The 14,313-nt window shown below is 36.8% G+C and overlaps 2 protein-coding genes across 11 annotated transcripts in view; one reads left to right on the top strand and one right to left on the bottom strand.

The window, feature by feature from the left end:
- Nucleotides 1-4,660, bottom strand: part of filip1l (filamin A interacting protein 1-like) — a 37,729-nt gene extending 33,069 nt beyond the window's left edge. Inside the window, exon 1 of the mRNA XM_052015183.1 lies at nt 4,505-4,660. The gene's annotated coding sequence lies outside the window, so the exon portion shown is untranslated. The remainder of the gene's footprint in view (nt 1-4,504) is intronic.
- cmss1 (cms1 ribosomal small subunit homolog) overlaps nt 1-14,313 on the top strand; it is a 226,718-nt gene that overhangs the window by 45,007 nt on the left and 167,398 nt on the right. The window lies entirely within an intron of this gene.

Raw genomic sequence — 14,313 nt, 5'->3', positions numbered from 1 at the left:
TAGATGATGTATCCTCAAACTGCCAGTGTGATGATTTAGTGTAAGAGGTATTACTGGCTTCCCAACCAGATTACAATTTTAAATCCCAGGGCTGTATGTGTGTTTTGATTTTGTATTATGCACTTCGGAACATTTATATCTTCTTGATCAGACTGCTAAAGTTGCTGATTCTGAAGCCTACAAGCCATATATGAAGAAGATCACACACTTAATGGTCACATCACATTTAAAGGTACAAACTCCTCATGAATGTTAACGGTGACCATAGTGAAATTTTGAAGAACTGCTTTACTTTTTCACTTAACCAGTTATTCTCCATGTAAACTTATTTTCATTTCAATACTCATCCCAATCAAAAACCACTAGAGCATTTTAATTTTAATAATTGAATTTGTAAATCATTGCCTAAACCATAATTTTTAATTTAGTTTTATATTTCTTTGAGCTGTTTAAATCCATAAGAAAATGTAATATACAATGTGTGAAAAAAGGTAACAAAAACAATTGTTTCTTTTTCTGAAGTTTTTTTCATGCGTTCTTATCAGTCTTAATAAACCAACAAATTTTAGATGATATCTTAATAGTTTCACATGCTGGTCTTCAAATATTTTGCAAGTGATGTTGGAAAGCCATGATAGTATGAGAAAATATTGTATCATGTAAGCTTTTTTTTGTGATCTTAGTTACTCAAATAATCCATGGTATCATGTCATAAAGTAACTGGAGTTTTAGTTATTATTTGTTTAGTGAACATTACTTCTCTGAAAATTAATAACTACACAATAAAGAACTGCATTTTGGATGAAGTTATTACGTTGGAAAATTATTATAATAATTTGTAATCTTAAAAATCTTTTTAGGAAACTTTTGAGTATCCATTTATGGAATTCAGAAGCTTTATATGGTAGTCCTAGTGCAAGTCAATGGCTGCTTACAGCTGTTCGCATACAGATACCTTTTAGCATTTTGTGCATTGAAATAAAATGTGTTTAATCAAAATTAGCTGCTCAGTATATATCAATATTTTAAATGAATAGTTCCATAGAAAGTAATGCAAATTGATTTGTTCAGATTAATTATATCATTATTTTTGTGTAGTTCAAATGTTTTTGTCTTTCTTCATATTTCATGCTTTATTGTACATGCATTATAGTATAGTGTCATTTAGGTTTGATAGATTGTTGAGCCTCATGAGATGCTAAGTCCTCACAACTACTGTGACTTACAAGTAAGATAAGTTAAAGTGCTGCAGGACATGATGTGACATGTGCATTGTTTTAGAGAATTGTTTTTTACTCGAAAATTGTAACTTTGCATTAATTAATTGGTTGAATATTTTAGCTGAATTTTGTTAGATTTTTGTTTTTATCAGTAGAATTGTGTTTTTCTTTGTTTAATCAAATGCTTATAATGAGGTAAATGTATATATAAAAAAAAATTGAGGTAGTTCCGTTCATAACCTTAGCATGGAAAACTGGCATTAAATGAAATGCTTTGGAGGATAAGTCAGCATAATTGAGGTAGTTTGTGAATTTTTACAAATGCATATACAGCTTTACTTTGTAAATTATTTAAGAAATGTAAGCTAATATGATTGTTTGGAAAGAGGGTTATTTAAAATTATCTGAACTGGTGGAGATGGCCAATCTTTTGGTAAATATGTATTATTCCTCGCTCTTAGGAGCTAACGATTTGAATTATTTTCTTAATTGTGCTAATTCTGTTCACATCTCCACAATTTGTGAATGTCTTGGAGAAGCCTGGGAAGAAGCACACAAAAAATCCATTCTACATAGGGAAATGTTAACGTGCATATGTAGCAATGTAATGTGTCTCTCACTGCATTTCAGTAACTCACCTGATCTTCATGGGATTTAAAAACAAGTACTGACACAAGAAGAAGACCTGATGAAACATGCTGGTTCATTGGTGAATGTTACCTTGAACTAAATAGGATTACAAATGATTTACACAAAGGAACATTTCAGTCCATAGTAGCATATATGCTCCACGCAATGTCCTCCCATCTTTCCTTGTCTAAATCCATCAGTGTAACTCTCCATTACCTTCTCCCATCAGTCCTTGAACAGCCTCCTCTTAAACTGGGAGAAAATTCCACATTCTAGCCAATCTTTGTGTAAAGAAGTGTCATCTCTATTCCTTGCTGGATTTCATGGTGTCAATCTTACACTGGTGACCTCTGGTTACGCTGTCCTATACATGGGAATATTCTTTGTATCTTTCCTATTAAAACATTTCATAATTTTGAAGACCTTTTATTAGGTCAACCCCAGCTTTTTCTCAGAGTTGAAATGTTAAAAGAAAACATGAACCCCACGTACATTTCCATTTCCATATCACCCACTTTCCAAGATTACATAGGTTCATGATAAGTCACTTACTCAGCATTATTGAAGTAATCTAGTTCTCACCCATTTTTTTTCCAATTGGCCTTTATGTAGCTGTTTGAATTCAGTAGATGTTTTCATGATTGCAAATCTTTGCATGTTGTTTCCCTCACCTGATGATTTTCTGAACATGCTGAATAGCCACTGCTCCAGGACAGAAGACAGCTTTCTTGTCCTAAAGATTCTTTACTGCTACTAACACCTTGACTAAAGTCTGTAATATTCCACAGTGATGGGGAGAGTGGGAATGGGGGTTGAATGGCAACTTCAATAATTAATTGCAGGGCTTCAATTATGTCAAACTTCCAGAACTAGGCCAGGAAGATTGAATTAATTGCCCAAAGTTGGGCAGTTGGACTTTGGCATTGGGGTGAAAAAGCACTTGTGATGCACATCCCCTTAAAGAACACTTTGCAGTTTGGCTGAAGGCTTTGTTGTCACTTACATTTGTTATTTTCTTTGCTATTATTTAATAAAAAGTGTGAAATCAGACCACAAGTAGATTCTGTTACGAACAGCTAATTAGGTAATTTATACCCACATACTGATGATTAGTTTTTCAGATAATCCTTATTTACTGAAAATACTTCTCAGATCAGGTGGTAATGTTAGAAGTAATACATTTCTTTATTCTTTTCTCTTCCTTGTGATGTTGGGAATCTTTTATCACCTTTATCTTTCATATTTGTTTAAAGTGTGGATTGGTAGCAGAAAATCAAAATTTGTCATCTTTGCCACCAGAATTAAACCACACTCAAACCATATGCTTACCAAATGTTATGCATTCAATAAACAGTTCAAATGTATACTTTAGGAATGCCTGCTGAAAATTATTTGCCATCACAAGTAGTGACTTTTACTGTACACTTTAGTTTAATTATCTTAGAACAATGATGTTTCTTAAATTAGACCAAATTACAGTCAATATATTCTTTTTATGTTGCCTTTATAAACAGCATGTCAAAATGACAAAAAGGATTTTGTTTTGCTTAAAACCTATTTTTCGTGTAAGTTTTTCCCAAAGAGCAGTCAGGGAAAAATGCAAATTTGTTCTGCCAAGAGGTTATATAAATTAAAATTTATTTAGTTCACAAGAAAGCACATGGAATGTTAGGTTTCTTGATGTGTTGCCCAGGCTAATAAATGTAATGTTTTAAAAATATTTAGTTTAATAGATATGTTGGAGGTAGGAAGTTAGTTTCAACTCCTGTTGATGGACTTCTTGTATGGAAAACTTCTTGTATACAAAACTGTATGGAAAAATTGCTGCTTGTTATAAAAAGCATTATGGAACACATCTGTATTTTAAAAGGAACTATGGAGCATATCTGTAGCGTATTTTAATTAAGAACATGCATAAGAGGAGTTGCGACAGAATACTCATGTGGTAGGGGATTTCTGCCCTGAAAAGTTTAAGAAGTCATTCCCAGCTAATTTGACCATATGGCACTCAGTCATGATACTAACATACAGGAGGTGAACTTGTTTCTGAAATCAATATGCTTTACGTATCAAAGTTCGGTAATCCGTCATTAAAGTATTCAGTATTCTGAACTTAAAGGTATATTACTAAAGATATGTCACTTAAACAACACAGTATACTGAAAAATATTATGACCTAATGTTTTAGTGTGTTATTATTGTGACCTAATAACACACTAAAACAATGTTGTGAGTATCTACAGGTGAAAATTTAATTGGTACATTACTGATCCATTTACATTAAAACCAAAAACAGATGACTTCCATCACTAGTTAAACTTCACAAAATTCTCTAGTGAGTTATCAGTTTGTATGCTTTTGAAAGGCAGTCAAATCTACAAATTCATTACTAAAATTATTCATAAACAAGTTAAATGCACACTTTCGATGTTTCCTACTTTTTTAAAGAAATAAGTTAACCTCTGCCAGGATTATTGCTATTATCCCCACCTCGCCAGTACACCCAGCCACCCCACATGCCAAGATAATTTCTTTTCACAACCAAAGTAGGTTTTATCAGGGTTTAACTAAAACAAGACATATTTTGGCAGCTGTAATTCTGATTTTACATGAAATTGAAATTTTCAAGAAACTTTTTGAAAATAAAAGTTTACCACTCAAAACACTGTTTCTCCTCTATCTGAAGCCTGAAGTTCCATTTCTTGTCTGTGGGAATAAAAGCACTCAGGGAATAAGATGATGCGATTCAGCGTTCCACTCATCAGCGATGTGAACATTCCAACAGTAACACCAAACAATGAGAGATGTGCTCTTTGCATCCTCTAGCCAATGGCCCATTACGTCAGATCATTACCATATATGGTGCTCTGTTGTGCAGACCTGGAGTGTCTGACTGCAGTTCTCTGATATCCAGAACTAGGAAGCTTATTACTGCTTTTTGGCTCCAGCTGACGTTTAAGCCTCTGTGAAATAATGTGTTTGTCTACCCAGTTCTCAGCCAAGAAGAATGTGCGGAAGGCTTTAGGTTACAGAATTTCCTTCTTGTCATTGATTGCTGTGTCATTACTGGAACAGTTATTAATGGTTTTACTGAGTTCTTTTGCTTTTTTTCTTAACCAAAAATGACTCTCTGATGTTTTAACAGAAGATTTATTATACAGATATGAGTTTAAATTAGTTTTTCTTTTAAGTTCATTGTGGTGAGGTAAAAATCTGGAGATATATTTATTGTTGTCAAAATTGAATTGTTGCTTAGGCTTCAAGTTAACTAAGTAATTTCAGAAAGTTTTCAATACTGTATTGGTTGAAAATGTGACACTACATGATTTTAGAGAAAGTAGTGAATGTACTTTAAGTGACAAGAAGGCAAGGCTTGAATGAGTGAGTAAGAAAATATTATCTAGAAATACCTCTGACATCATTTTAACCCTCAGGCAAAATGATGTTATGGTGGAAGAAATTCTGGTGTGAGCAATACCTTATGTTCAGTACCTTTCCTAAAATTACTCCCTTGTGTATGGAATAACTTAGTACATTCTGTGGTTTGCTGCAGCTGAGTTTGTAAAAAGGTCAATTAAGGGGATCGTGTGCTTAGTTTTTGTTTATTCTTTCACTTTCCACTGAATGTTATTTAGTGCTGGAAGTAGAAAAGTGGAAATAAAAAGGAAGTTTAAAAGATGTGCAGAAATATGTATAAGAAAAATAGATTCTGGGAAAGTTGAGTTGGTGAGACAAGAGGATACAATGGCATAATGAGCAAGGGAAAACTTGGGTTCCCCTGTTGGGAGTGTGCTGCTTGTAGTACAGACATATTTTGGGTGACCAGGTCAAGTTATTATTGTTAATCAAGTCTTTTGGTTATGTTTCTGCAAAAACTTCACTTAAAAAGGCAGATAGCAATTCCATTCATGAACATTGTACTGTGCATTGGACTAGCATGTCCATAAATATGAAGGGAATGGAGGGAAATGGATGATGCACAGGAGGAGGACATTTAGTATAAATGGGCATCAAGATTGGCACAACATCGTGGGCCAAATCGCTTGTACAGTGCTATACTGTTCTTTGTTCTATATGTTTCCTGCATGGCGATATCAGCTTTGTAAAATCTCTGTTTACCATGCCTCACATGAATTTTCTACAAGACTTCATAGATAAGAATGGATGCTTGAAATTTGCTTTCCAAAATCGATGTGGAAGTTGGCTTCTGCTGAATTAAATAGCATTACACTTACATATTGCAGTTTTTTTTTATCGAGGTAAGCAATCATTTCAGTTTAGGCTCTAATCTTGGGGAAATTGAAGAGTTACTTTTAAGGGGCTCAGAGAATGAAGAGCATTTGGAAGTGCCAAACTTCCTTTTACAGTGTCAGAACAACAATCAGTGGAGGCGTAACGGAATTAATGAAGGTTTACAAATTGCAGCAAAGTAACAACATCATTAGTATCGTCATGAGAGGCATAATATAGTGGCTACACAATAGACTGGAGATGCTGGAATCTGGAGCAACACACAAAGCACTAGAGGAACTCAGCAGCTATGGAGGGAAATGGACAGTCAATGTTTTGGGTTGAGTCCCTTCATCTGGATTGAAAGACAGAGGGGTGATAGCCAGTATGAAAAGGTGGAGGGAAGGGTTGGAGCAAGAGCTGGCAGGTGATGGGTGGATCCAGGTGAGGAGGGTGATAGGTAGATGAGGGAGGGAGAAGACTAGGAATGATGTCAGAAGCTGTGAGGTGATAGATTTAAGTGACAAAGGGCTGAAAATAATGGAATCTGATAATAGAGGAAGATGGAGCATTGAATAAAGGGAGGGAGGTGGGGAGTGGAAACAGTGGGAGGAGTCTGTGGGTGATGGGCAGATATAGAGTGGGGAGGAGGGAAAGCAATAGGGTCCACCAGGTTTCCTCTGAAAGGATATTTCTTTTGAACTATCAAGATGGAGCAGCCAGTATAATTTTGATCATTTCAGTAAGGATGTATGACAATGGAGAATAATCTATTTTTCCTTCTAGATTATGTGAATTCCAGAAAGAAGACATTTGCAAGGACTTAGAATAAATTGATGCCTCTTAAAATGTTGTATGATATAGAACAGTGCTATTGGAGGAAACGAATTTTTTGGTGCCTGTCAGTTCTTGGCATGACTAACACTCAAGACTATTATAATCAAAAAAACACTCAAGACTATTATAATCAAAACAAAACTGCAGATGCTGGAACTCTGAAATTAAAACAGAAAATGCTGGAAACACTTGTATGAGATAGCGCCAGTGGAAAGAGAAACACTTAATATTTCAAGTCTGAAATCCTTTATCAGAACTGAGAAAGAGAAAAACAAGGTGGTATAAGTCGTAGAGAAGGTGGTGGGGGGGGGGCAGTGGGTGGACAAAGGGAATTTCTCTTACAGGGTGAAACACTGCGGCCCTTTACAGGGCAGTTAAACTCTTTATCTTTATAATTTGTTGCTATTATTGTAAAGACTATGTAAAGTTGTATCATCTGGTCTATTAGGATAAAACAGCTTCACTGCCTTTAACATTCACATTATGTCATCCTATGAGAGAGATTCCCTTTGTTCCACTCTTTGCCCTACTCCACCTTCTCTGCGAACTAGATTAACTCTTTCTTTCCTTCTCAGTTCTGATGAAGGGTCCTAGACCTGAAACATTAACTGCTTCACTTTCCACAGGTGCTGTTTGATCTGCCAAGTTTTTCCAGCATTTTTTTGTTTTAACTACACAAGACTATTAAGTGTAGAAAAGGTATAAATTTGTAAATGTACTATAGATTTCAACAAAATTAGCAATATTACCATTCTTGCCAATACAGTTTTCAGTACATTTGATGTAAAGCCTTGATAACAAGCTCAGGTAAGCTTAAATGTTTCACAAGTACTTTTTTTCATAAATCCTGAGGTATGGGGAGAGACGATTAATTTGTTTTACATTTCTTAACAAATAAATACCAATGTTTTTGCTTGAACACTGACTAGAGAGTCAAAGTTTGAATCAGCTCCCAATGGGAACATTTAAGTTTCCATTTGTTTTGTTTAATATGATTCTTTGTATAGATATATACTAATGGGATGATATACAGAACTGGTAATGGATATATTTTGCTCCTTTATGAATTTATTTCTCCCTGGTGTCATAAAGTGACTGTCCTTCTGTATTACACAAAAGATTTTGGACCTTAGAGGCTGTAAAACTTCTTTTCAGCAGAACATTGAATTGCTGTGCGCATTTGTGAAGAAACTGTACAATTTGTACATCGAGATTTATGTGGTCTAAAATTGCTGTGTTCTTGGTTAATTGCCACGATCGTTGTAGATGGGGCTTCAAGACACTCATCTGTGTTGCATCAATTTCCATTCTAAGCTTGCAGGTGATGGTTATTTTCATGTGCGCTATTTGTATAATTGCTGGGATGTCACAATGCAGTGATTCTGGGTTGTAGTTTTCCAAGTGGCAGTTGATTGGTATGTGATCAATTACCAATGAGAAAACTACATTTCAGAGAACTGCACCTCTGGTATATTTCCTCTTGTATCTGATCATAGTGCATATTTTCTGGAAATGATAATTTTGCCTTTTTCATTCAGGTTGAGGTGTGATCAATAGCCATTAGAACTAATGACTTCATTATTAATGGCATTTTGAGCATTAAAATAAAAGTAGATATGTCATCTGCCACAATGTTGTTACAGGCTCGAAACAGTAAGGAGAATAGGTTTATGAAGTTTGCCTTGCAACTTTATAATCTTGTACATGAAACAAAAACATTCATCAGATGGCTTTTGGCAGTGCTTACTCTGCCTCCTTACTCTGCATGTTCTTAACCCTTATGGCTTATCTAATTTCAATAGCTTCTTTGTGAACTTTGGTAACATTATTTCCTTTTTGTTTTACTATTTCGTGCTCAGCACAAAAAACAGCTAAAACCAAAGATGGCAGATAAAGTATAAGCTAAGCACATGTTCAGTACCACCATTGAAGAAAAATAAATGATTTGTATGACATTGAAATGGCTACTGGGATGAATGAACTTTATGCCTTAGTAAACTCCATGCTTAACATGTCCAATCAATCCAAAGAAAAAAGCAAAAATAACATGATGAACTGCAAAGTTAGAGTCCCCTTTTTGGATTATTGTCCCTTGTTCAGGTTACCAAGGCACTGGGTAACAATCAAGCTTAGGACACAGTATAGTAAAATAATACAAGGCTGGGCCCTGGTGTCAGTTATCTCTGTTATTAGAAAAAAAATAGATGGAGCACAGGAAGGAGATAGGTTGTTGTCATGACAACACTCTTTCTCTCAAAGTCAGCAAAACAAAAGAGCTAGTCATTGACTTCAGAAAGTGGGATAGAGTACATGCCCCTCTATATATCAGTGGTGCTGAGGTGGAGATGGTTGAGAGCTTCAAGTTCCCAGGTGTGAATATCACCAACAATTTTTTTTTGTGATATTTACACACAGGAACTTGAGGCTATGACCAAGAGAGAGCATCAGCACCTCTACTTCCTCAGAAAGCTAAGAAAATTTGGCATGTCCCTCATGACTTTCACAAATTTTTACAGACACACCATAGGAAGCATCCCACCTGGATGCTTCACAACTTGGTATGGCAATTGTTATGTTCAAGACTGCAAGAAATTGCAGAGAGTTGTGAATGCACCCCAGTTGATCAAGTCTTCAGGAAAGCAGCCAACATAATCAAGGACCCATCCCGATCATTCTCTCTTCCTCCTCACTCCCCTTCAATTGGGCAGAAGATACAAAAGCTTGAGAACATGTACTATCAGGCTCAAGGACAGCTTCTATCCCGCTTTTATAAGACACCATACGATAAAAATGAATTCTTGGTCTTTTCAGTCTACTTCGTCATGGTCCTTGCACTTCATTTGTCTACCTGCACTGCACTTTCTCTGTAACTGTAACACTACATTACGCATTCTGTTTCTTTCCTTTTGAATGATCAGTCTGGATGGATGCAAAACAAAAGCTTTCCACTGTATCTTGGTACATGTGACAATAATAAACCAACTACCACTTTTGCTTGGAAAAGAGGCAATAACAATCTTGGAGATAGACAAGATATTAAAGAAATTTAAAAAACCCAGAATATTATTAATTAAAAAAACAAGCATAGAATAGAGAAACGAAGGACTACAGATGCTGGAATCTGGATGAAAAAAACAAGATGCTGGAGGAACTCAGCAGGTCAGGTAGCATCCATGGAGAAAATCTGACGGTCAATGTTTCGGGTCAGGACCCTTTTTCAGGACTGAAGATGGGAAAAGCGGAAGCCCAATATATAGGGAGAAAAACAGCAGTCATAGGTGGACAAAAGAGGGGAGATAGGGTGGGCAAAGGTGGTGACAGGTAGATGCAGGTAAGAGATAGTGATAGGCAGATGTGGGGGAGGAGGAAAGAGCAGATACGCCAGGGGATGGCCTGGATGGAGGTGGTGTAGGGGCAGTGGAAAGTCCACTGGGTGGGAGCAGGATGGGTGGGGAGGGAGGAGTGAACTAGGGAGTCATGGAGAGACCTGTCCCTACGAAAGGCTGAAAGGGGTGGGGAGGGGAAGGTATGCTTGGTGGTGAAGTCCCGTTGGAGGTGGCGGAGAATAATGTGTTGAATACGTAGGCTGGTGGGATGAAATGTGAGGACAAGGGGAACCCTATCCCTGTTGGGTCTGGGAGGGGTGGGGGTGAGAGCAGAGGTGCGGGAAATGGCAGAGGTGCAGGTGCGAGCTCTCTCTCATCTCTGCCATTTCCCGCATTGAGAGAGAAACGGCACCTGATTTTCCATTTTGGGACCTTACAGCCTAACAGGATGAAAATCTAATTCTCTCACTTTAAGGAAACCAACCACCCCCTCTCAACCTTGTCTCTTCTTTTCTTCCCCTTCCTAGCCTATCTCTTTTTTTTTCTCCTCACCATTTTTTTCTTTCTCCTTTTCCTCTCCTCCCCTCCCCCCATGCTGCCTGCCTCCATACCTTTGACCATCCCCCAATGGATCTGCTCTCCCCTCATCCCCTGCATCTCCCTATCACTATCTCTTACCTGCATCTACCTATCACCACCTTGTGCCCACCCCGTCTCCCCTCTTTTGTCCACCTATCACTGTTCTGTATATTGGGCTTCCCCTTTTCCTATCTTCAGTCCTGAAGAAGGGTCCTGACCCAAAACGTTGATCGTCAGCTTTTCTCCACAGATACTGCCTGACCTGCTGAGTTCTTCCAGCATCTTCTTGTTTTTCTCATAGAATGGAGAGAGAGAGATTTATACTACTACTTAGAAGATAAATTTAGGATTGACAATGGTAATTCTTCCTTTCCACAAATTGTGATCAATTTGTATAATCTTGCAGGAAGACTTCTGGAGGGCTAAATCCCAGAATAGTTAAATGGGGAATTTAAGAATTTTTCTTAAAATACGAACTTAGATGATTGACTGACCTTCCTTATTTACAATTACCTAGCAGAACTTTATTTTTTGCAAAACATTTGAAATAATGATCACTGAACTGTTTAGAGTCCATTGTTCAAAGAGTATTGGAATGAAATGACAATTTCTTCTCTTCAATTAAAACATATGACACTGGCTATGTAATTCATTGGTAAAGATTTTGGATTTGAGTCCACTAAAAGGGCAATTGGAGTGATTAGAATGATTCAGATTTTTAGATAATGGTGTTACAATCCTTTTGCCTCGTAATTAACTGTTGTTTTCCTCAAATTAAAATGGTAAACTTTTTCAGGGAATCTTTTATATGAGTGCACAATCTTGTGCAGACTTCTGTGTGTGACAGAACATGCAAAATGATTGGAAGAACTAGCTAAATCACAAACAATTCATTTCGGTTTTGGTTATACAAACATGAATTCAGAATCTGTACCATAATGCAGTAATGACATCTAGCACTTTTGTAGCCAAGAGACTTTGTGCCTGGCAACATGCACTTGAACAGCTTTTGTATAACCATTTAGTTTGATGGTTCTTCTGTTAAGGGTATCATCAGTCAGATTGGTGATTTAAACTGTATTAATAAATCAAATTTGAAGTGATTTGGCAAGTAATTTATCGCTGAAGGTGTGAACAAAAGGTAAATTGCTTTGGGCTAAGTTAAGTAAAATTTGAAATTTTTTTTCCAAGGATGATAGAAATCACTCCCAGAAATAAGTCTTAAAAGTTATTAAACAAATTACAATAATTGGCAAGACATTAAATTCATACGTAAAAATATATCATGTAGAGATTCTCATGATCTGAAATATATTAACCACCGCATCATTATCTGAAGAACAATTTGGTGAAAAAATCCTTTTCTTCTTACTACTTAGATCAAGTAGTAATTGTGTATGTTACTTTCACCACTCTTACACCATAACTTCTTAAAAACCCATTCGATGTGTTGAACACATCTGTTAAACTCCTCTTTATTCAGAGAAAAATTTGCCCAGAATTCTTTGCTTCTAATCCTAAAATAAGGTTTCTGGCCCAGCTATGGTGCCAAACGACACTTAGCAAAGTCACAAATGTCATCCCTTGAAATTGTGACAAAGTTAATCTACCTCGGTTGTCATTCTCAATCTTCCTGCATCTTTTGACATGGTTGACCAAACCATTACTCTCCAGCACCACTGCACCATTGTCTAGCTGGGTAAGATTACTTGGTTCATTCCTTATCTATTCTCTTGCTATCAGGGAATGAACAGCAGTGGCTTCCCTTTCAGCACCCATACCTTAGGCTTTGGTGTCCCCCAAGGATACATTTTTGGTGTTCGCTTGTTACTCATCATACGCTATCCTTTGGCAATGTCAATTGAAGGACTGACCCATCAGTGATACATGTAATTGGGATTCAACCTGATGCCTTAACTTTGTTTCTTCTTCCATTGATACTGCCTGAGCCTTGTGATCGTTTGCAGCATTTTCTGTGTTTTTTAATATTAAAGATGCCTGAGGTGTTTGGCCAAATATAGTGGTGTTTACAGCAGAGATCTAAGAACCCATTCCCTCTGCCAAAGCTGCAGTGTGTATTGGCAGGATGTAATGCAACAAGTAATACTGACTTCTTGAATAGCATTTTCCAAAGCTGCAAACTTCATGTCACAATATTAGGACAAAGGTATTGTATTCATGGGAACATCATTGCCACAAGATTAACCTCCAAGTCTCTCACAAACCACTCAATTTTGATACTTATAGTTACTGCTTTATTTTCATTTAGTTAAAATCATCTTGCAGTCTACCCATCAGCATAATGGAATACTTCTACCACAAGGACTCCAATAGTTGAAGAGGACACGAGAGATGGCAGATGCTGGTTTCTGCAGAAAAAAACAAACTCTGCTGGAGGAACCCAGTAAGTCAAGTAACATCTGTGGAAGCTGAGGGATAGTTGAAGTTTCAGATTGTGACCCTGGACCAGTCCTAATGCAGGGTCAGGACCTGAAATGTCGATTACCCTTTTGCCTCCACACTGGTTAAAGAAGCTTGTCAGGAGGAAATGGCATTAGGCTTTATTAGCAGTGAGAATAAATAACCAAACAAAAGGCAAACCAACAATACAGATCTTTACAGTGCCAGACCACAGCATAATTCAGCACCATTAGGATAAAGGAAAGAAAATGTAAATTGGTATTGGTTTATTATTGTCACTTATACCGAGGTACAGTGAAAAACTTGTCCGTTGTATTGTTCTTTGGATTCATATCAGAGCATAGACAGTTATGCCATATGTATCCATTTTAATATGATCTGTGTATTTTAGATTACTATACCTCCTTAAAGCACTTAATTTCTATAATTCTTTTGCAGTACTGCAATACTTATCGCATCCTTCTTGGCTTCCTGGTCAGTGAAGTCAGTTTCAAAGGCTTTTACAGGAAACCTTATTCTTATTACTACTGACCTCGTCCTGGAACTTGGTTGTACCAAATGTTCAGCCAATTTGATCTGATCATTCTGGGCGAATTCCAGAAATGGGGACATGAGTAGGTAATGAACTATTTATTGTAACAAATAGAAACCCAGTGAATAAATCACCTGGTTCCCAAGTGCCATCATAATTGGAATGGATTCCAAAAGGCCCACTCTTTGCAAGCCAAAATGGTTGCCTTATCTCAGCTCTCCTTAGCTTCCTGTGCTTGTCGTGCAGCATTTACTGGTGTGGTTCTTCCTTCCAGGTCAGGAAGTATGTCACATGTACGCACATAAAGTATGTGCATAGTGGCCCTAATGCAGCCTTTTCAAAACGAAAATAGGTTTAATTTTATAAATTTCCAAGGCTCTTGAGAAGTACTTTACTGAAAAAAGAGAGTAAGATGATTGTATTGTTGATTATAACTATTGGATTGCTCCATGATATTGCTTGGGACACTGTATTTCAGACAGTGGTGGTTGTAAATCATGGTTCTGACATTTTTTCTTCAATTGATGAAATCTCCCTG

Source organism: Pristis pectinata, chromosome 4, assembly GCF_009764475.1.
Source record: "Pristis pectinata isolate sPriPec2 chromosome 4, sPriPec2.1.pri, whole genome shotgun sequence".
Lineage (NCBI taxonomy): Eukaryota > Metazoa > Chordata > Chondrichthyes > Rhinopristiformes > Pristidae > Pristis > Pristis pectinata.
This window is presented reverse-complemented; position numbering and strand designations above follow the sequence as displayed.